At 37.3% G+C, this 22745-nt stretch overlaps 1 protein-coding gene across 3 annotated transcripts in view; it reads left to right on the forward strand.

The window, feature by feature from the left end:
* Positions 1-22745, forward strand: part of KCNIP4 (potassium voltage-gated channel interacting protein 4) — a 1181969-nt gene that overhangs the window by 517835 nt on the left and 641389 nt on the right. The window lies entirely within an intron of this gene.

Below are 22745 nucleotides of genomic sequence, written 5' to 3' on the forward strand. Positions count from 1 at the left end.
TGTGCCACCAAGTCTATTAGCTATATGCTTCCTCTGTAACGAAAAACCAAACAAATTTTGCCTTAAACAAGTAGACCTTAATTTCCTCTCATACCAAGAAGTTTGGAAGTAATTACTTACTTTGGTTTTGTGGATCAACCATGTTGAGCCATGATTTGGAATCCCTTGTATCTTTCACTCATGCTCACAAGACAGCTGCCTGGAGTCCAGGCAAAACATCCATGCTCGAGGCAAGAAGAAGGGAGAAGGGAAGTGTCAGCTCTGAGCATGTCAGTCCCATTTATCAGAAAGCACTAACTCTACCAGCAATCCAGCAGACTTCTGTTTACACCCCATTGGCTGGAACTGTATCACATGACCATCCCAACGTACAAGGGGGTCTGGGAAGATGTCCTTTTCACAGTCTTTCTAGTGGAGGCAGACAAGGAAGAGTTTGGGAATGAGCATTGCTTAATTAGTCAGCCAACCATGTCTGCAACAGTCAGTGAGTTATATGAAAGAGTTTCCGTACCCAGGGTTTCCGTGGCTCTGCTATACTTAATTCTGTTTAAGATTCCACTGGAAGTTAGGAAAGGATTACTAATGCAGACATCCAGGGGGTATGCATGAACATGGCCTTGAAATAGTCACCTACTCCCCAACAAGATACAAGAGGCACCAGGTCAGGTCAGGGTGCAGACTTCCCTCTTACTAGGTCAGGTCAGGGTGCAGACTTCCCTCTTACTGATTCCTTTCTCCTCTTTTGATCATTTCTAGTATTTAACATAACTTGGTTGTATCCCTGGAGTTCTCCTAAAACCGTGTCTTTGTTTTAAAAAGCAATGTTTTCTAAGTTATAGCCTCAAATGTATATTTAAATTAGCACAAACGTGTGAAACATCTATAATTAATAAAATTCCTATGTAAATGAGCTTCAATTTGAATTGATTTTATTTACATGTCCACATTAGTTTAAATATCTACTTTATGGTATTTCACTAATAGTTTATAATTACCTTTCTTATTTTTTCATATAGCCATCTAGGTCCTTTATGAAAATCCCCTGATTTTTTTCATATACAATATTGGTAACTCAATTGTACATACACCAGCTCATTCATGTTTACAAAAACTAGCCATTCTTGAAGACAAAAAGCCCTAAAAAAGACATAATTTGAGTTATATTTTTGCACAGAAAGAAATATTATTATATGTTAAACATTTTATGGAAATGACAAAAATTCTGCATTGACTTAAGTTTAAAAAAGATTGTATATCTCTATATAATATATTGCATAAAGCTAACTTTATATATACTTATTAAACAGCAGCAAATTGTATAAAATTATATTCAGAATACTTAGAGAACTTTAGCTCTAGAAAAGAGATATTGCCTTCACCAACACCAAACTGGCCTTATCATGTCTCCTTCCTGGGCCTTGTTTGAGCTTCGAGGGGTATGTAACCTGCTATTGCAGGTTATCTTCAACTGGAGGGCTAAACAGATGTTTCAGATAGAGAAATTTTGCTTTTAGGTGAACAAATGCTGTGAAAATATCTGGCAAGGAGGACTGTCTAATAATTCCAAGAGCAGAATGTTTCATCGTCATAAAAAGGCTCAAGAAATCTATTGCCGAAGAACAGAGTTAACAAGTATGAACTAAAATAACGAGAGCATAGAAATTTAATCAGTGCTGTCCTTCAGACCACTAACCAACCAAACACACACACACACACACACACACACACACACACACACACACACACAGAGCCATTTGTAAAATAAAGAGACATAAAAGCTTAAGTTCCATTGAGGTCATGTTGACTAATCACTTTAGCCACAGCAGTTTTAATTAAAAGGAAATTGAAGTAATGAAAGCTTTATCAGCCCTTTTTGTTACAGAGGAGTTAGCGTTTCTTTGCTATCTTGCTTAGCAACCCTATCACTGAGAGTTTAGTTAAGCCACTTTGGAAGATCCACAATACCTTATTTATATATTTCAATTTTCCCTCTTTGCAAACTGGAAACAGTTCCATAACACGTGGAAGGAAATGAGGGGTTAATGGGAGCTGGGGCATCCAGAATTCCTGGGCCCCCGGCCAGAGATCTGAGATGGTGTTCCCTGAAACCCTGAAGGTTCATCAAAAATGCCTCCGGGGCTTAGGAGAAGGGAGTTAGAAAGAAACTGGGAGGAGGAGTGGCTGCCTGGTGAGTCCAAGGTTCCAGAATTCTTGCCTTTGAATTCTCTGGAGATATCCCAGAGCTGTGTGTTACTTGTTGTCTAATTTGGTTTCTATAAAAGAGTTTGTTCGAAGAAAGTGTGTTTTGTTTTAAAATGTGTGTTTTTGTTGTTGAAAGCAATTGTGCCTTTTTGATACTGAGCTCCATGAGCTATAAAAAGGGACGAAATTGGGTCATTTGTAGAGACGTGGATGGACCTAGAGTCTGTCATACAGTGTGAAGTAAGCCAGAAAAAGAAAAACAAGCATCATATATTAACACATAAATGTGGACTCCAGAAAAATGGTACAGATGACCCTATTTGTAGGGCAGGAATACAGACATAGACATAGAGAATGGACATGTGGACACAGGGGGTGAAGGGGAGGGTGGGACGAACTGGGAGATGAGGTTTGACATAAATACGCTACCACGTGTAAAATAGATAGCTAGTGGGAACCTGCTGTATAGCACTGTGCTCTGTGACAACCTAGATAGGTGGGATGAGGGTGAGTGGGAAGGAGGTCCAAGAGGGAGGGGATATAGGTATACATATAGATGATTCACTTCATTGTACAGCAGAAACTAACACATCATTGTAAAGCAATTACACTCCAATTAAAAAAAAAAAAGAAAACAATTGTGCCAAGGGGATACAGACATATGAAGAAAAAACAAAAAAAAAAGAAAAAAATAAGCCTGAGAAACTGTTGTGAGACATAGTGAAAGGAGCACCCAAAGGAGAAAATTAGTCCAGCAGGTTATGACTGGGCATCCCCATTGCCTAGCACTCTAATATGTCAGGGGATGAGACAAAATAAGTAACTTACGAAGGGATAGAGCTAAGGTAGGAAGAGCACTGCCCTTGAATTGGAAATTTGGTTTCCTCTACTGACTCCACCTGAAGGATTGGAGGCTACAGTTACTTGTCCTCTTATAAGTGACTTGTCAGTAAAATGGTGGCACGGTTCTTTGTTAAGCACCTGCTATGTGCCAGGCACTGTGCCGGGTCCCGAGGATTCAAATGTAAGTGTGATCTGTTGCCCTGCCCTGAAAGAACTCACCGAATAGTAATAGTCATCTGAACGGTAAACCAGGCAACATTTATTAGGTAATTGTTCTGGGCCCAGCAATGTTCTAAGCACTTTTACAAGAATTAGTTTTTAAATCTTCATGGCAGTCCCACTAGGTACATAATATATGTATTCCCGTTTTATAGGTATGGAAGTGAGATATAGATCAGTTCAATAACTTGTCCCCAAAGTGTAGAGATGTCTCTGAGCTTAGTTCTCAGAATTCAAGATCCTGTCCCATAGACAATTTCATTCTGTTGCCAACCCTGAATGGAGGAGATACGATAAGAAGGAAATAGGTAGTGGTTTTGTGAATGCATTTTGGAAACAGTGGTGTTTGTGCAAGTGTTAATTATTGTTAAATCAAGGATAGGTAAATGAATCAAAAGTTAAATAAGTCACTTGGACGTGTTCCCCCCAAAATGTAAAGATGCAAGCAAAATATAGAGTTGTTATATATTCTCAGGTTTCTAGAATATAAATAATATTTTATAAAGTATTCCTGTGCCTTCATTCAGAGTCCCTTCTGGATTAAATGTTGGTAGGAAGGAAATTAAAGACCAGGTATTTCTCAGGCTCTGACTATATGTATCTCATCCTCAGCAGCCAGCAAAACAATCCAAAGGTAGCTACATATGATTTTCATGACACTGAGTTCACCTATGCCAACGAGGAGCTGGGGTTGGGTGTCAGGAATGAAACAAGGGACCCCCTTTGAGCTAGAGGGTGAAAATGTACTGCCCAAATGATTTCACTTGTGTTCTAGAAATAAGCCACTGGGCGTTGTCAAGATATAGTAGTAAGGAGATGCTCGAGGGGTACACCTTTCCCTTCTCTGCTTGAGCCTGGATTTTGTCCTGCTATTGCATCTAAAATCTGTTCTGGTCCAAGCCTATTTGCAGAAATTGTATTTGTAACAAAAGCAGATTAGAATAACTTAAAGATCAGTGGCAAATCTGAAATATTACCAATGTTAAACACAACACTTAGGAGATGACCTCCATAACAAGGTGCCTGAAAACATCTGAGGTTAGAAATTGGTTTTAATTCAGCTAGTGGGGGAGGAAAAAAAACCACCTTGTCCATATTTGTGATTTTGATATAGCTCCTAGTCTAGAAAATGTGCTCTTTATTAAGAGCATGAAAATAGACATTTTAGAAATTTGTTATCCAGTGTCACTCTTTAATTAACTTCTATTCATTCAGCCAGCAAGAAACGGTGTTCAGCCCATTAAAAATAAGAGGCTTCCTTTTCTATCCCCTTTGCTGTTATTGATATTGTTAATCATTTTAATTAGTGGCTTCCCACGATTCCAATCAAGCCCAATTAGACTCAAACCCCATAAACAATGAAGAGGTGAAAACAGCTTCAAAACATGGATTAATCTCACTAGTACAAAGTGGAAGTAGCTGCATTTTAAATTGCTTCTATTCACCTCTAAACAATAGCATTTCCTGGTCCTACTGACTATAATAGCATTCGGTTGCTTATGTGAAATGCAATCTATAGTCATACCTTTCACTCTGTGCCCTTTCATACGGTATATTTGCTTGTCCAGGTATTCTCCATCGTGCCATGGTTTACATTTTTCTATACCAGCTACCAAATCAGTTTAAATTTCTTGACTTTCCTTTTCCTCCTCCCCTTTGGTGTGCATGTTACCCTGCCTTTCTCTGCCCTTAATAAAAGTCCATTCTTCATTAGAAGAGTAATTCCCATTCTCAGTGATGTTATAGAAGTTCAGTACATATATTTTCAGGCAACTATATTTATCTGGATATAGTGCTAAATTATTTTATAGGACACTTTTCATTTAATTCCCTCAACAAATCTATGAGGTAGTTACTACTATTAGCCCCATTTTATCGATGAGAAAACTGAGGTGTCAGGAATATAAGTAACTTCATCAAGCCAGGAAAAGTTAGACTCCCAGGATGTAAACTCAGTTCTCTCTGGTTCCAGAGCCCAAGCACTGAACCGTTATGTTCAGACTTATGCTGGTCTTTCACTTCAGAAGAGAATCAAGACAGTCCCCCAGTTGGAAAATGTCCAAACACTAAAACTTCACCACTGATCTTTCTTAGAATGACTGCAATTAATAATATTTTTTTAATGAAAATTGCATCACCTTATCCAACCATCCTCATTTCTTCGAACTTACTTGCCAAGTGACATGATACTATTTTTTAGATGAGCCAAGGAAATTTTATCAGTAGTTTTAGGTCTACACAGTGGACAATTTTTATCCCTTGGAAACTATAACAAGCAATCATAACATGGACAACTATCTTATTACTTCAAAACTTTGTGATCCTTCCATTTTAAATGTGTGACATGGAATAGCCTAAAAAGCAACAGTTGAGTTTGGACCATGGTTCTAGTATTTACTGTCTGAGGTGTCTTGAGCAGGTAACTTACCTTTTCTGAGCTGTAGGCCTTCTGAATATAGACATTATAAAGAATGAATGAATTTAACCCAGAAACTGGCAATTATAAAATTTGCCTTGCAATATTTTTTTAATTTTTAGAGAATTAACTGAAATATATAACTAAATGTGCCTGACCTGTAACTGTTTCTTAATAAATGGTAGTATTAGTTATTACCATTTATTTATCCTGCATCATGTGTAAAGCATATGATATTTATATATAGAAGCAGGTAGACAGTAGGTTTCAATTAGGCAGAATATCGGGAGTATGACAGCCTGTAGCAAAAATTCCAACCAAAGGGACTCAGATTAGAACGGAAATTGGGTATAGTAGAGCATTAGTCTGGTTACTGGAGATAAAGTAGAAGGCTGAGCTTGAAAAGAGCAAGGTAATTAAGATAGCGGTTACTAACACTCAGAAGCATTTGTATCAGTCAACTGTTGCCACAATAATGCTGAGAAACAACAACTGCAAAATACAATGCTTACAAGAGTATTTATTCTCACACTTATTTCGTCTTACCTAAGATGGGCTCAGCTATATCTCTGCTTCATACTGTGGGTCAGCTCTGCTTCATACTGTGGGTCAGCTAGCCTTGGCTAAAGGCTGAAGATTCAGTTTAGATCTGTTCCATGAGTTTTTGTTCTGATGCTCAGGCTAAAACGGCAGCAGGTTTTAGAGAATGTTTTTCTCATAGCAGATCACTAAATTGTAACAGAAAAAGCTCACTTATATATGCACACTTCAAGCTTCAGCTTTCATCAGATCTTCTAATATCCAGGTGGCTAAAGCAAATTACAAGACTTCACATAGTGAATTATAGTCCACCCACCATCAGACAATAATATGGACATACAGTTTTATTGCAGGGGAATGAAAAACTGGGATGAGTTAAATTAATCTAACATACAAAACTTAGAGATTGCTAAACCTTTTAGCTATTGATCTAGAGATTCTCCTGCCTGCTCTGTAGACTTATTCTAGAATTTAGACCTGAAACTTCAGCTTGGGTTGAGAGATGTCAGTTCTAGAAATTGTATGAAAATTGCACTAGTAAAAGAACAAATCAGCCTGATTGTGACTGTGGTTCAATTATTTGACCTGGTCCATGTAAACCTTCTGTTTGTGGCATGCCACCCTTAAAAGCTTTGCTTTGGTTCCTGAGGTTTCATTTGTTTGCCTTTATCAGGGTTGCTGGTACACATTGATGGAGCTATTGATTACTTATCCATTTGCTTTCCTAATTTTTTTCCAGGAATTTCATGTCTAGCTATTAATTTTCCATTTCTTGAGCTGTATTTGTATAGAATGCAGAAAAATCAGTTGCTTCACCATTGGTCCTGGGCTTTTTCCCAGCTGACTAATTTGAACAGTGTTAGTAAAGATTCAATATGGCTTTATCTCCTTGTTTTGTGCTTATGAATTGATGCACTCTGTAGAGCTGTTAAATATCATCATTTCTGTTACACATTTGCAGTGCATATCTTCCCCCCAAATTGATATATGCGGAATCAATTCTGATTTAAGTGTTTTGCAGGTATCATACTGAGATTATTTCTTATTGTCAAAGTATGGGAAGCAACTTAGATTAAGTTTTATTGGGAACTCCTGCTGGCTCTCGGGAGAAACAACTGTGATTATTCATTGAGCGGCTTGAGCCTAATCTAGACTTTTTCTGACTTTGCTTAGAGTTAAGCAGCCTTACCTGGCATAATGCTTCCTTAATGTAGTTTTCTCTGGTAGAAATGGAGGACAATCTCCCTGCCTTCAGATCTCTATGCTCCTTTTATTAAATCACTGTAAATGAACTGTGAATATTATTTTATTTAATTTCCCAAATGAGCTTATGAGAACAATATGGCAGGTACAAAGCACTTATTTATTTATTTTTTTATTTTATTTTATTTGTTTGCAGTACGCGGGCCGCTCACTGCTGTGGCCTCTCCCGTTGCGGAGCACGGGCTCTGGACGCACAGGCCCAGCGGCCATGACCCACGGGCCCAGCCGCTCCGTGGCATGTGGGATCCCCCCGGACCGGGGCACGAACCCATGTCCCCTGCATCGGCAGGCGGACTCTCAACCACTGTGCCACCAGGGAAGCCCCAAAGCATTTATTCATGTGTGCATTCAGTACCTAAAATTACATTTTATTAAATGACAACTCATTGTGTTTAGGTGCACCATATCAAACATTATGATCAAGACTTCAATCATGAGCCACATTTTTTTTGTCAACAATTTTCCCTATTTGTGTTTCTTACGACATCTGAGAAATGGTGGCTTGTAGGCACTAATCTGTCCTAGCAGCTTATAGTTGTTTTTAATCATTTTAATCAAATGACTATATGCTGATACAAGATATTAATCTAACTTGAGATTTCATCCCCAGTTAAATCATCCCCCTATATTTTCTTGAACATTTCCATCCTGTATCATCTTAGTGATAATTCTTGTTCTGTACTTCTTTGGGAATGTATCATTCTTCTCCAGTTGTTATCTGAGATACATACAGCACATAATCTCTAACAAAAATACCCTTAGGGACCGGTTCTGAATTTGTACATGTCTGAATATCATTTACTGTTATCTTATGAAGGCATTTCAGTACTACTGTATAGCATATATACTCTTTAATCTTTAATCTGGGAAAAGTCAGAGTCAAAGCAAACCAGAGGACTGTGGTTGATACTATGGGGTTATAAAGATCAGTATTTCATTCATGGTCTTTTGTATTTATGATTTGTTCCTGATTTCACTTTTTAGCGATTGGAATGTTCTGAGATAGATCTTTCTTTCATTTATTTAGATTTTTTTCCTGCAGACTCTTAACTTTTTCCTGAATTTTTCAGTTCTCTTTGATATTCTTCTGTATCTTCTTATACACAGTTCTATATTCCTTTCCCTTTTCTTTGAATTTATTGGGTATCATGGCCCTTCTCCTCTTTTCTTCTTTAATTCAGTATATTTTATTAAAGGTATGCTCATGGCAAGTTGACAACATTCTGCTTCCACATCCCTCATATTTCTTTATATCTAATGAGATTGTTCTTATAAGAAGTGCACACCAGAAGTACATTCCATTCCATTTGTTACATTGCTTTGATGCTTTGTTTGAATTTCTTCTGTAAATAATATCTTAAATCAGTGCCTTTCTTTTGAAGGTCTTTGGATCTATTTGGAATAGTGTGCCTATTTTTATCTTCAGCTCCACTTATATTTCATGATCCAATTTAGAAGCAGTATAGTGGAGTATAAAGAGCTGGATTTACTCAATCTAAGGTTTTGAATCCTAGGTCAGCCACTTTACCTATATGACCTCGGGCAAATTACTGAACCTCTCTGAGCTTCAGATTTCTCACCTATTAGTCTTCTGTTTTCATCTATAGTGCTTTTAACCCTCACAGGCTATTTTGAGGATAGATAAAGAAAAATACCTGACACATGGTATACCTTTTGTAAAAGATGTTTAAATGATGCTGACATCTACCTGAAAGATACTCAGAAAATTACTTTTGAGTCATTACCCATAGAATTAATCTGGGGTAGATTTAATTGAGGCTTCTTCACTCTCTTTAGCATCGTTGCACTCTGTTGATAATGGGTTTATGGCAGGCTTCCCTGAAGGTTATTGCATGACCTACCTCATACTGTGCTGATTTCTTCCATTTTCATAATAGAATATTGCTGATAACCTTTCCCCTATCAGGCTCTTCTGTTTACCTTCCCTTTGAAGAAAAGCCATTCATAAGAGCTGTTACCACTTTGAAATATTAGTGCAAATCATTAAAATATATGTAATATATTAATATATATGTAAATATATAATGTGATGCAAGAATAGGCTGTTATAGTCATATTTCAGTTTATTAGGATAAAAGATGTGTCAATAGGAGTAAATTGTACTAAATAAGAAAGGAAGGCTGATAGAAGAGAGAAGAAAAGCAGGAAAAAAACAAAAAGGAGAAAGTTAACTCTACCAAGTCTTACTAAGAACATATTTTGTGCAAGATACTGTTTTAGGTTTCTCAGTGATACCAGAGTGTTTCAAGCCTGTCAAGAATGACAATTTTGTCAGGAGAAAGTCTTGTTGAATTGGAAGTTCCTTTTTTAGCACTCACAGTGACTGAAAAAGGATGGGTGCTGAGTGCATTTGGGGTGAATGAAGGAAAGATCAAACTAAAAAGGCTTAATTAATGTTACTTTGGAGGTAGGTGGATTGGAAGAGAAGTTAGAAACATTGTTTTGGTAAGAATGTTTTGGTCAAATAATAAGCGATATGTTTTTTGGGTTTTTTCAGAATATTTTCCTTTCCAGTTTATGGGTTAAGCAAGTAAACTTACAGAATTATAAATGACCAGAATAAAAAAGGGATCTTAGTGATAATTCTTGTCAACCTTCCTTATTTTAGAGGCTGATTTTAAAGTCATACTAGAAAATATGTACTTTAATTCCCACCATTTCTACCAGAGAGCATCACCTTTTATCTTGGCCAGTTAGCCAACCGGCATACTACCTTAAATGATACTTAGGTGTTGTCAGTTTGAATTATTTCTATAGGAATCGCATTTGTAAATTGTCTAAAAATTACTGTGGATTCCACGATAGCTTCCTCCTACCACTAAGCATAATTATGGGTTTCATTCCCTCATGTCAGCTATAGTGGTTTTTCAAGCTACAGGCTGATTTTAATTCTGGCCAAAGTAAGAATGAGTTACATGAATTCTCCTGATGAAAAAATATCAACTTTTATTTCAGTTGACTTTTATGCCTTCTCTCACTGTGGCCTCCTATCAGTATCACAGTGGCCTAATGTCCCTGCTGGACAATTGTGTGGCTGGCAAGTCAGGATATTACATTTAAAAAGGAGTGCATACAAATAAAATTGGAATCCTTCAGTGTGTCTACTTTAAAAATGACAATGCAATGCCCTCTCTGATTCAGAAGTAACAGCATGAGAAAATATAGAGATGGTCCTTGGCTTGTAATAATTGTTTTATCTGCCATCCATTTGTCTGAGTCCTGCACACATAAAAGCCCACTCAGACACTTCTCAGCACCATTCCTTCCTCTAGGTTACCATACCCATTACTGCTCAAGCATGTTGTCCAATTTTCCGTGAAAACAAAGACAACGATCAATCATCCACTATACCTTAGTTTGTTTTATGCTTACGTTGGAAGGAGAATTCATGTTGGCTACAGTTAATGTCTGGCAGTAAGTTTCCTGAAGAATTTTCAAAAACGACAGGGAAACTCTTTGTTGAAAATCCTTTCCTGTTTCTGCCATACCTGGATAATTCTTATCCATATAATAACAAGACCTAGCTCCCACCCACTCCTAGTGAATTTCTCCAAAGGAGACATACAGATTGCCAACAAACACATGAAAAGATGCTCAACATCACTAATTATTAGAGAAATGCAAATCAAAACCACAGTGAGGAATCACCTCACACCAGTCAGAATGGCCATCATCAAAAAATCTACAAACAATAAATGCTGGAGAGGGTGTGGAGAAAAAGGAACACTCCTGCACTGTTGGTAGGAATGTAAATTGATACAGCCACTATGGAGAACAGTGTGGAGGTTCCTTATAAAAACTAAAAATAGAACTACCATACGACCCAGCAATCCCACTACTGGGCATATACCCTGAGAAAACCATAATTCCAAGAGTCATGTGCCACAATGTTCATTGCAGCACTATTTACAATAGCCAGGACATGGAAGCAACCTAAATGTCCATCGACAGATGAATGGATAAAGAAGATGTGACACATATATACAATGAAATATTACTCAGCCATAACAAGGAACAAAATTGAAGTATTTGTAATGAGGTGGATGGACCTAGAGTCTTGTCATACTGAGTGAAGTCAGAAAGAGAAAAACAAAGACCGTATGCTAACGCATGTATATGGAATCTAAAAAAAACAGTACTGATGAACCTAGTGGCAGGGCAGGAAGAAAGACGCAGACATAGAGAACAGACTTGAGGACACAGGTGGGGAAGGGGAAGCTGGGGTGAATGAAGTGAGACAGTAGCACTGACATATATACACTACCAAATGTAAAACAGATAGCTAGTGGGAAGCAGCCGCATAGCACAGGGAGATCAGCTCGGTGCTTTGTGTCCACCTAGAGGGGTGGGATAGGTGGGAGGGAGGGAGATGCAAGAGGGAGGAGATATGGGGATATATGTATATGTATAGGTGATTCACTTTGTTGTACAGCAGAAACTAACAAAACATTGTAAAGCAATTATACTCCAATAAAGATATAAAAATAAATAAAGTGCAAAAAACACCACTTATGGTTATCAAAGGGGAAATTAGGGAAGTTGGGATAAATTATGAGTTTGGGATTAACATATACACAATACTATATATAAAATAGGTAACCAAAAAGGACCTATTGTATAACATAGAGAATTATACTCAATAATTTATAATGACCTATAAGGGAAAACAATATGAAAAAAACATATATGTATCACTGAATCACTTTGCTGTACACCTGAAACTGACACAAAATTTTAAATCAACTATACTTCAATAAAAAATAAAACTGAAAAAAACCTATTAACAATACTGGGTTGTATATATGCAAGTTGCTAAGAGAGATCTTAAAAGTTCTCATCACAAGAAAACATTTTTATCTAATTATACATGGTGATGGATGTTAACTAAACTTAGTGTGGTAATCATTTTGCAATATATATATATATCAAATCATTATGTTGTACATTTAAAACTAACAAAATATTATCTACCATTTTGATCTCAATTTTTTAAAAAGCCATTAAATATTACTTTACTGAAATTTTGGAAGTAATGGACTGAAAAAAAAAAAAGAAAAGAACCTTAGGGCTTCCCTCGTGGCGCAGTGGTTGAGAGTCTGCCTGCCAATGCAGGGGGCACAGGATCGTGCCCCGGTCTGGGAATATCCCACGTGCTGCGGAGCGGCTGGGCCCGTGGGCCATGGACGCTGGGCCTGCTCATCCGGAGCCTGTGCTCCAGAGGGGCCACAGCGGTAAGAGGCCCGCGTACCGCAAAAAAAAAAAAAAAAAAAAACCTTAAAATTAGATTTTTTGTTCAGTTTTATACCCATGCCTATAACATTCCCGGACCCAGAGTAGATACTCAATAAATATTTGTTAAATAAATAAATGCCAAGTGTGACTATTCCAGGGAAATAAATTATATCTTTGGTTTTTTTTCAACATCTCCTTTGGAGTGCAATTGCCCTACATTGCTGTGTTAGTTGCTGCTGTACAACAAAGTGAATCACCTATACGTATACACATATCCCCATATCCCCTCCCTCTTGAGTCTCCCTCCCACCCTCCCTATCCCACCCCTCTACATGGTCACAAAGCACCAAGCTGGTCCCCCTGTGCTGTATAGCTGCTTCCCACTAGCTATCTATTTTACATTTGGTAGTGTTTATATGTCCATGCCACTCTCTCACTTCATCCCAGCTTACCCTTCCCCCTCCCAATGTTCTCAAGTCCATTCTCTATGTCTGCGTCTTTATTCCTGTCCTCCTCCTAGGTTCTTCAGAACCATTTATTTTTTAGGTTCCATATATATATGGGTTAGCATACAGTATTTGTTTTTCTCTTTCTGACTTACTTCACTCTATATGACAGACTCTAGGTCCATCCACCTCATTACAAATAACTCAATTTCATTTCCTTTTATGGCTGAGTAATATTCCATTGTATATATGTGTCACATCTTCTTTATCCATTCATCTGTCGATGGACATTTAGGTTGCTTCCATGTCCTGGCTATTGTAAATACAGCTGCAAAGAGCACTGTAGCACATGACTCTTTTGGAATTCTGGTTTTCTCAGGGTATATGCCCAGTAGTGGGCTTTCTGGGTCATATGGTAGTTCTATTTTTAGTTTATTAAGGAACGTCCATACCGTTCTCCATAGTGGCTGTATCAATTTACATTCCCACCAACAGTGCAAGAGGGTTCCCTCTTCTCCACACCCTCTCCATCATTTATTGTTTGTAGATTTTTTTGATGATGGCCATTCTGACCAGTGTGAGGTGATACCTCATTGTAGTTTTGATTTGCATTTCTCTAATGATTAGTGATGTTGAGCATTCTTTCATGTGTCTGTTGGCAATCTGTATATCTTCTTTGGAGAAATGTCTGTTTAGGTTTTCTGCCCATTTTTGGATTGGGTTGTTTGCTTCTTTGAAATTGAGCTGCAGGAGCTGCTTGTTTATTTTGGAGATTGATACTCTGTCAGCTGCTTCATTTGCAAGCATTTTCCCCCAATCTGAGGGTTGTCTTTTCATCCTGTTTATGATTTCCTTTGCTGTGGAAAAGCTTTTAAGTTTCATTAGGTCCCTATTTTTGTTTTCATTTTTGTTTGTGTTCCCATTTCTCTAGGAGGTGGGTCAAAAAGGATCTTGCTGTGATTTATGTCATACAGCGTTCTGCCTATGTTTTCCTCTAAGAGTTTAATAGTGTCTGGCCTTACATTTAGGTCTTTAATCCATTTTGAGTTTATTTTTGTGTATGGTGTTAGGGAGTGTTCTAATTTCATTCTTTTACGTGTAGCTGTCCAGTTTTCCCAGCACCACTTATTGAAGAGGCTGTCTTTTATCCATTGTATATTCTTTCCTCCTTTATCAAAGGTAAGGTGACCATATGTGCATGGGTTTATCTCTGGGCTTTCTATCCTGTTCCATTAATCTATATTTCTGTTTTTGTGCCAGTACCATACTGTCTTGATTACTGTAGGTTTGTAGTATAGTCTGAAGTCAGGGAGCCTGATTCCTCCAGCTCCATTTTTCTTTCTCAAGGTTGCTTTGGCTATTCGGGGTCTTTTGTGTTTCCATACAAATTGTGAAATTTTTGTTGTAGTTCTTTGAAAAATTAGTAGTTTGATAGGGATTGCATTGAATCTGTAGATTGTTTTGGGTAGTATAGTCATTTCCACAATGTTGATTCTTCCAATCCAAAACATGGTATGTCTCTCCATCTGTTTGTATTATGTTTAATTTCTTTCATCACTGTCTTACAGTTTTCTGCATACAGGTCTTTTGCCTCCTTAGGTAGGTTTATTCCTAGGTATTTTATTCTTTTTGTTGCAATGGTAAATGGGAGTGTTTCCATAATTTTTCTTTTAGATTTTTAATCATTAGTGTATAAGAATGCAAGAGATTTCTCTGCATTAATTTTGTATCCTACTACTTTACCAAATTCATTGATTAGGTCTAGTACTTTTCTGGTAGCATCCTTAGGATTCTGTATATATAGTATCATGTCATCTACAAACAGTGACAGTTTTACTTCTTTTCAAATTTGGATTCCTTTTATATCTTTTCTGTCTCTGATTGCTGTGGCTAAAACTTCCAAAACTATGTTGAATAATACTGGTGAGAGTGGGCAACTGTTTCTTGTTCCTGATTTGAGAGGAAATGTTTTCAGTTTTTCACCATTGAGAATGATATTGGCTGTGAGTTTGTCATATAAAGCCTTTATTATGTTCAGATAAGTTCCCTCTATGCCTAATTTCTGGAGAGTTTTTATCATAAATGGGTCTTGAATTTTGTCAAAAGCTTTTTCTGCATCTATTGAGATTATTATATGCTTTTTATCCTTCAATTTGTTAATATGGTGTATCACATTGATTGATTTGTGTATACTGAAGAATTATTGTATTCCTGGGACAAACCCCACTTGATCATGGTGTATGATCCTTTTACTTTATGATCCTTTTGATCCTTTTAATCCTGTTGGAGTCTGTTTGCTAGTATGTTCTTGAGGTTTTTCGCATCTACGTTCATCAGTGATTTTGGACTTTAGTTTTCTTTTTTTGTAACATCTTTGTGTGGTTTTGGTATCAGGGTGATGATGGCCTCATAGAATGAGTTTAGGAGTGTTCCTCCCTCTGCTATATTTTGGAAGAGTTTGAGAAGGATGGGTGTTAGCTCTTCTCTAAATGTTTGATAGAATTTGCCTGTGAATCCATCTGGTCTTGGGCTTTTGTTTATTGGAAGATTTTTAATCACAGTTTCAATTTCAGTGCTTGTGATTGGTCTGTTATATTTTCCATTTCTTCCTGGTTCAGTCTCAGAAGGTGGTGCTTTTCTAAGAATTTGTCCATTTCTTCCAGGTTGTCCATTTATTGGCATATAGCTGCTTGTAGTAATCTGTCATGATCCTTTGTATTTCTGCAGTGTCTGTTGTTACTTCTCCTTTTTCATTTCTAATTCCATTGATTTGAGTCTTCTCCCTTTTTTTCTTGATGAGTCTGGCTAATGGTTTATCAATTTTGTTTATCTTCTCAAAGAAGAAGCTTGTAGTCTTATTCTCCTTTCCTATTGTTTCCTTCATTTCTTTTTCATTTATTCCTGATCTGATCTTTATAATTTCTTTCCTTATGCTAACTTCGGAGTTTTTTGTTCTTCTTTTTCTAATTGCTTTAGGTGTAAGTTTAGGTCGTTTATTTGCGATGTTTCTTATTTCTTGAAGTACGATTGTATTGCTACAACTTCCCTTTAGAACTGCTTTTGCTGCATCCCATAATGATCCCTTGATCATTATGTAGTGTCCTTCTTTGTCTCTTCTAATAGTCTTTGTTTTAAAGTCTATTTTGTCTGATATGAGAATTGCTACTTCAGCTTTCTTTTGATTTCCATTTGCATGGAATATCTTTTTCCATTCCCTCACTTTCAGTCTGTATGTGTCTCTAGGTCTGAAGTGGGTCTCTTGTAGACAGCATATATATGGGTGTTGTTTTTGTATCCATTCAGCGAGTCTACCTCTTTTGGTTGGAGCATTTAACCCATTTACATTTAAGGTTGTTATCAATATATATGTTCCTATTACCATTTTCTTAATTGTTTTGGGTTTGTTATTGTAGGTCTTTTCCTTCTCCTGTGTTTCCTGCCTAGAGAAGTTCCTTTAGCATTTATTGTAAAGCTGGTTTGGTGGTGCTGAATTCTCTTAGCTTTTGCTTATCTGTAAAGTTTTCAATTTCTCTGTCAAATCTGAATGTTATCCTTGCTGGGTAGAGTAATCTTGGTTGTAGTTTTTTGCCTTTCATCACTTTAAATATGTCCTGCCATTCCCTTGTGGCTTGAAGAGTTTCTGCTGAAAGATCAACTGTTAACCTTATGGGGATTCCCTTGTATGTTATTTGTTGTTTTTCCCTTTCTGCTTTTAATATTTTTTCTTTGTATTTAGTTTTTGATAGTTTGATTAATATGTGTTTGGTGTGTTTCTCTTTGGATTTATCCTGTATGTGACTTTCTGAGCTTCCTGGACTTGATTTACTCTTTCCTTTCCCATATTAGGGAAGTTTTCAACTATAATCTCTTCAAATATTTTCTCAGTCCCTTTCTTTTTCTCCTCTTCTTCTTCTGGGACGCCTATAATTCAAATGTTGGTGCATTTAATGTTGTCCCAGATGTCTCTGAGACTGTCCTCAATTCCTTTCATTCTTTTTTCTTTAAACTTCTCTGCGGTAGTTATTTCCACTATTTTACCTTCCAGGTCACTTATCCATTCTTCTGCCTCAGTTTTCTGCTATTGATTCCTTGTAGAGAATTTTTAATTTCATTTATTGTGCTGGTCATCACTGTTTGTTTGCTCTTTAGTTCTCCTAGGCCCTTGTTAAACGTTTCTTTTATTTTCTCCATTCTATTTCCAAGATTTTGGATCATCTTTACTATCATTATTCTGAATTCTTTTTTCAGGTAGGCTGCCGATTTCCTCTTCATTTGTTAGGTCTGGTGGGTTTTTACCTTGCTCCTTCATCTGCTGTGTTTCTCTGTCTTCTCATTTTGCTTAACTTACTGTGTTTGGGCTCTCCTTTTCCCAGGCTGCAGGTTCGTAGTTCCCATTGCTTTTGGTGTCTGCGCCCTGTGGCTACAGTTGGTTCAGTGGGTTGTGTAGACTTCCCGGTGGAGGGGACTGGTGCCTGTGTTCTGGTGGATGAGGCTGGATCTTGTCTTTCTGGTAGGCAGGACTGCATGCAGTGGTGTGTTTTGTTGTGTTTGTGAACTTAGTATGATTTTAGGCAGCCTCTCTCCTAATGGGTGGGGTCGTGTTCCTGTCTTGCTAGTTGTTTGTCATAGGGTGTCCAGCACTGGAGTTGGCTGGTCATTGAGTGGATCTCGGTCTTAGCATTGAGATGGAGATCTCTGGGAGAGTTCTTGCTGATTGATGTTACATGGGGCCAGGAGGTCTCTGGTGGTCCAATGTCCTCAACTCGGCTCTCCCACCTCAGAGGCTCAGGCCTGACACCCCCCGGAGCACCAAGACCCTGTCAGCCACATGGCATCTTGACCCCCAAGAAAGCTGTTCACTGGACACACCACTGCAGTGGGGATCCGAGTGCCTTGCTGGGAATAGGAAACGATGCCACTGCTATGCCTCAGGCACCTGAGGGATGACCTGGATGCTCCAGGAACACCGTCCAGGGCAGGGTGAGAAGAGCTCCCACACTGAGGCAATAAATTATATCTTTACCTAAAATTTCCTCATGGGCATACCTGTTTCCTAGCCTAAAGTCCCTATTTTAAGTCCCACTTTTCTTGGTCTGGCTCCTACTAAGCCAAACATTTTCTTAGTTATGTATTGGAAATTTCACCTCCAGATTAGGAAAACGCTAAGCCCAGCACAAAAAGAGCTGGTCTTGCTGCCAGCCTGAATTAGACTGCATTTGTGAGAATAGAAAGGTAATGATCAATGTGAAAGGTATTGAGGATGTAACTTGATGTAAAGTATCTTGAGCAAAGAAGAAAAATAATAGGATATAATTGCTTTATTAAAATGTTTTCTTTTTTTAAAAAATAGTTTGGATTTTACAGAAAATAAACTCAATTCATGTCTTAAGGTATGTTGATTTCTTTTTATCAAAGGATATGCATTTTCCACATATTAACCAAAAGGAGTTGTATTTTAAAATACTCAAAGGTAATTCATGTAAAGAAGCAAAAAAAGAGTCTGCTCTAAAAGATTAATACCACAAAAATGTATATTTCCAGACTTTTAAAATCCTCTTGTTATACACTTTTCTCCTTTCTGTTGTATTCTAAATATTTAACTACTTTTTCCAAGAGTGAATGTACAGACTTTTAAAATAGCTTTATTAAAGGGTAATTTACATATAAGATTAACTCATTTTAAGTATATAATTCAATACTTTTCATTAAATTTACAGAGGTGTGCAACCATTAAAACCATCTGATTTTAGAACATTTCCGTCACACCCAAGAGACCCCTAGTGTCCATTTGCAATCTCTCTTGTCTCCACTCCTGGTCCCTGGAAACCACTAAAATACTTTCTGTATCTATGTCTTTGCCTTTTCTAGAGATTTCACATAAATTGAATCACACAATATGTATCTTTTGTGCCTGTTTATTTCACTTAGCATAATGTTTTTGAGGTTCATCCATGCTCTAGCATGTATTAATACTGTGTTCTTTTTATTGATGGGTAATATTCCCACACACTGTTTTCAATATATATTAGCACGTGATACAGCACTGAAGACAAATGTGTTTGAAACTCTGAACAGTTTCTTTTTAAAAAAATGTAATTTATGTCACAACTCTGAAAGAGTTATAGTAAAGGCTAATGACACATAAATTATATATGCATAAAATCTGAATATACAGAAAAACCTTCCTAAATTTTGTGTATTCATTTTATCTATTAATTCTTTAAACTATTATTTTCACTGAAATTCTTCTCTGAACTTAATATGCATACATACTTAAATATTTCCCTTCAAATATGAGGTATAGAAAGATGTGGGTGAGTTAAGTTTTAATATCTTACTAATTAATATAAAGAAAAAAAGAAACTGTAGTATTATCATAGGCAGTTTTAGTTGTCTTTTGAAAAGCCAAAATATCTAATGAATAGTGCTTAATTGAGAAAAGTTGGCTTAGGAAAGTTAGCCATTTTGAATCCTATCATATTGAACTCCAAGTTACGTTAGAGAAAGGAAGCATTTTATGCCTATTTTGTATTTCATTAATATTGTAAAAGAGTTACGGCAAGATAGAGAAAATGCCACATATAACCAGAGTCCTTCAAAGGTTAAGTGAAAACACATTGTTGAGGATTCTTATGTTTCTTTCATCTCTCCTGAGTTTTCTTGCTTCTCTTATTCACTGTCTCTTCCACCATTTTAAAATTTTCTATCTGTCTCATCTTAGACCTGGATAAATTTGTCCTCCTTTATGTTTTACCAACAGAACAAAACAAAAAACTTTGTTATGAGGGGCAGGGTATTTATGAAGAGTAGTTGGAAAATAAAAATAAAATAGCCTAAGCACATCTGGGGGCAAGATCTATTCTACCTAGCTTTTGTACCTCTCAGCATATGGCACTGGGTATCCTATTTAATGTTTACGAATTAGAAAGTATGCAATAGGGGAGAAATGGAAAACCTAAATATAATATCCTAGAGTTTTATTTTTTTTAATACTTGAGTTTTTTTTTTTTCTCTCTTTCTCTCTCTCTCTCTCTCTCATAATTTAGAAACCTTAGGTACAATTTTAGTAGGAGTGTTGTGAGATGGGCCTAAAAAAAGAAAGGAAACTTCCTTCAGTGTTTTTACTAAACATCTATTATAACTGGATAGTCCAAATGTAGAGCCCCTGTCCCTTTACTGATGCAAAAGGTAAATGTACTATTACACATCCCTTTACCTGTCTTCCATCCAACCTTGGCAAAGCAAGGAACCCCTGAATGAAAAAAATATATAAAGTCACATGGCTCAAATACAGGATGCTGTACATTCAAATGAAGTGCAAAGCTAGTAATGTGGCTTTCTGTCTATGGATTTTGTGAAAACACATCACCTCTCATCTCAAAGACTCTGAAACTTTAAAAAATCAATTAGGTTGAGCAATGTGACATGGACATAAGTACAGGGATGGGAGGGGTACAGAAAGAGTGATGTGGGAAACAGTTAAGGAAACATGTTAGAAATTAATCACTAAATTGTTCTCTTTCCTAAATTAGCATTACTAAGTTACTTCGTCATTCACCAAATGTTTACAAAGGATCTTTTTGTGTGTGTGTGCTAGGCATGGTGTTAAAGACGCAAAGAATGAGCCATAGGGACACGGCTTCTATAAGTAGAGCAAAATGAAAATTCAGAAACTAAATCTCAGATAAGTGAACTCATATTGTTTTCACTTGGAGCATCACCCCCAAGAGGGAAAAGAAACATTTAATCTCCCATATCTCTTCTACTTATCTTTCTCTTTCAATGGCGGGAGACTAATTCCACTTTCGGTCTTAGGGGCCTTTCCCTTAAATAAATCCTGCCAATTCTCTCCAACCTTTGGCTTATAATAAAACACTGTTTATAATGATATACTAGAAAAAAATCAGAATTAAAAAAAATCCTTTTCCATAATTTCAATACCTTGGCTTTCGTGATAGTGTTCAGGCTCTCAGCTTTAAGTTAGTGTTTATGAAGCCAAAAGCTTCATTTCATTCCTTCTAATCCTACCTGTAGGAAAAGGATACCCCTCATTAAATGGGGGGGGGTAGGTTAGGTGCAAAGAATTGTTACTGTTACATGGTCCACATAGGGCCTATCAGAGACTACCAATGCTACATAAATAACACAATGTAAACAGTGATGTGGTAGAGGAAAAATAGATTCCACCAGAGGAAATGGCATATATTTAGTTTGGTAGGTCCTACATTGGTCTAGAATGAAGAGTGCCTTCTCAGAGTAAAAAACATTCTTAAGCTTTAAGTTCTTAAAGTTGAATAGCAGTCATTCTACTTAGAGAGAATTGCATATTCCAAAGGAGAAACAATGAAAAATGAAAGATGTGTGGAATAGGTAGAAGGTAAGAGCATCAGGGGCAATAAAGGACACTGGAGAAAAGCCAGTCCAGGAACTGGAAGATCACCTAAACCATTTTAAGGATTTTGGATGGACTTCCCTAATGGGAGGTTATTGGAGGCTTTTCAGCAGGATGTTGACTTTATCTGATGTATATGTCATAGAGATTGCTGTGGAGAACAGATTGGCTGGAGGCAAGGAATAGAACAAGAGAGTAAAGAGGAAAACCTGTGGGCAGCTGTTAGAGCAGTTCAGGAACAAGATGATGGCAGCTTAAACTGGAGTGAAGTAGAGCGATGCCAGTGCGGAAGGGGAGGGATACAGGCAAGATTTAAATAAGATGCATTTTGTCCTTTTAACTTTGTTTTTTACAGTTGAATTAAAAAATAAATAAAGGACTTCCCTCGTGGCACAGTGGTTAAGAATCTACCTGTCAATGCAGGGGACACGGGTTCGAGCCCTTGTCTGGGAAGATCCCACATGCCATGGAACAAGTAAGCCCGTGCACCACAACTACTGAGCCTATTCTCTAGAGCCCACGTGCCAAAACTACTGAGCCCAAGTGCCACAACTACTGAAGCCTGCCCAACTAGAGCCCGTGCTCCACAACAAGAGAAGCCACCGCAATGAGAAGCCTGCAATCCGCAACGAAGAGTAGCCCCCGCTTGCTGCAACTAGAGAAAGCCCACGCTCCGCAACAAAGACCCAACGCAACCAAAAATAAAAATTAATTTTTAAAAAATAAGTAAAAACACAGATATCTAGTATAATACATTCCTCAATTATGATAATTTTGGTGCATTTCTTTTAGTGCATCTTGGAGTATTTCACCGATGTTGGAAATTAGGCATACAGTCAGTGTCTGTCTATTTCATGTGGCCACACAGGGCAGCTTTTACAAATAAAAGTGAGGCTGTAGCACTTGTGAGAGGTCTGACCCAGCTCATGCAAAATGTCAAAGCTACAACAGTTGTAAGTCTCTTTGACCGTGATTACTTTTGATGTCAGAATGACCCCTGTGCAAATTCAGAAGGAAAATCAAAGTTACAGCTCATTTATATTATTCATCTGTTTCTGCCCAAATCTAACAGCTGTAGGCAATGTAATTTCTGCATGTACTGAGATTCATTTGGTCTCGTAGTTTTTTTCTAAATCTCTCTGCACAACCCATCTCTTCTTTGGATTGGTTA

This window comes from Monodon monoceros, unplaced genomic scaffold (genome assembly GCF_005190385.1).
Source record: "Monodon monoceros isolate NGI ecotype Baffin Bay Population unplaced genomic scaffold, NGI_Narwhal_1 Super_Scaffold_20, whole genome shotgun sequence".
Classification (NCBI taxonomy): domain Eukaryota; kingdom Metazoa; phylum Chordata; class Mammalia; order Artiodactyla; family Monodontidae; genus Monodon; species Monodon monoceros.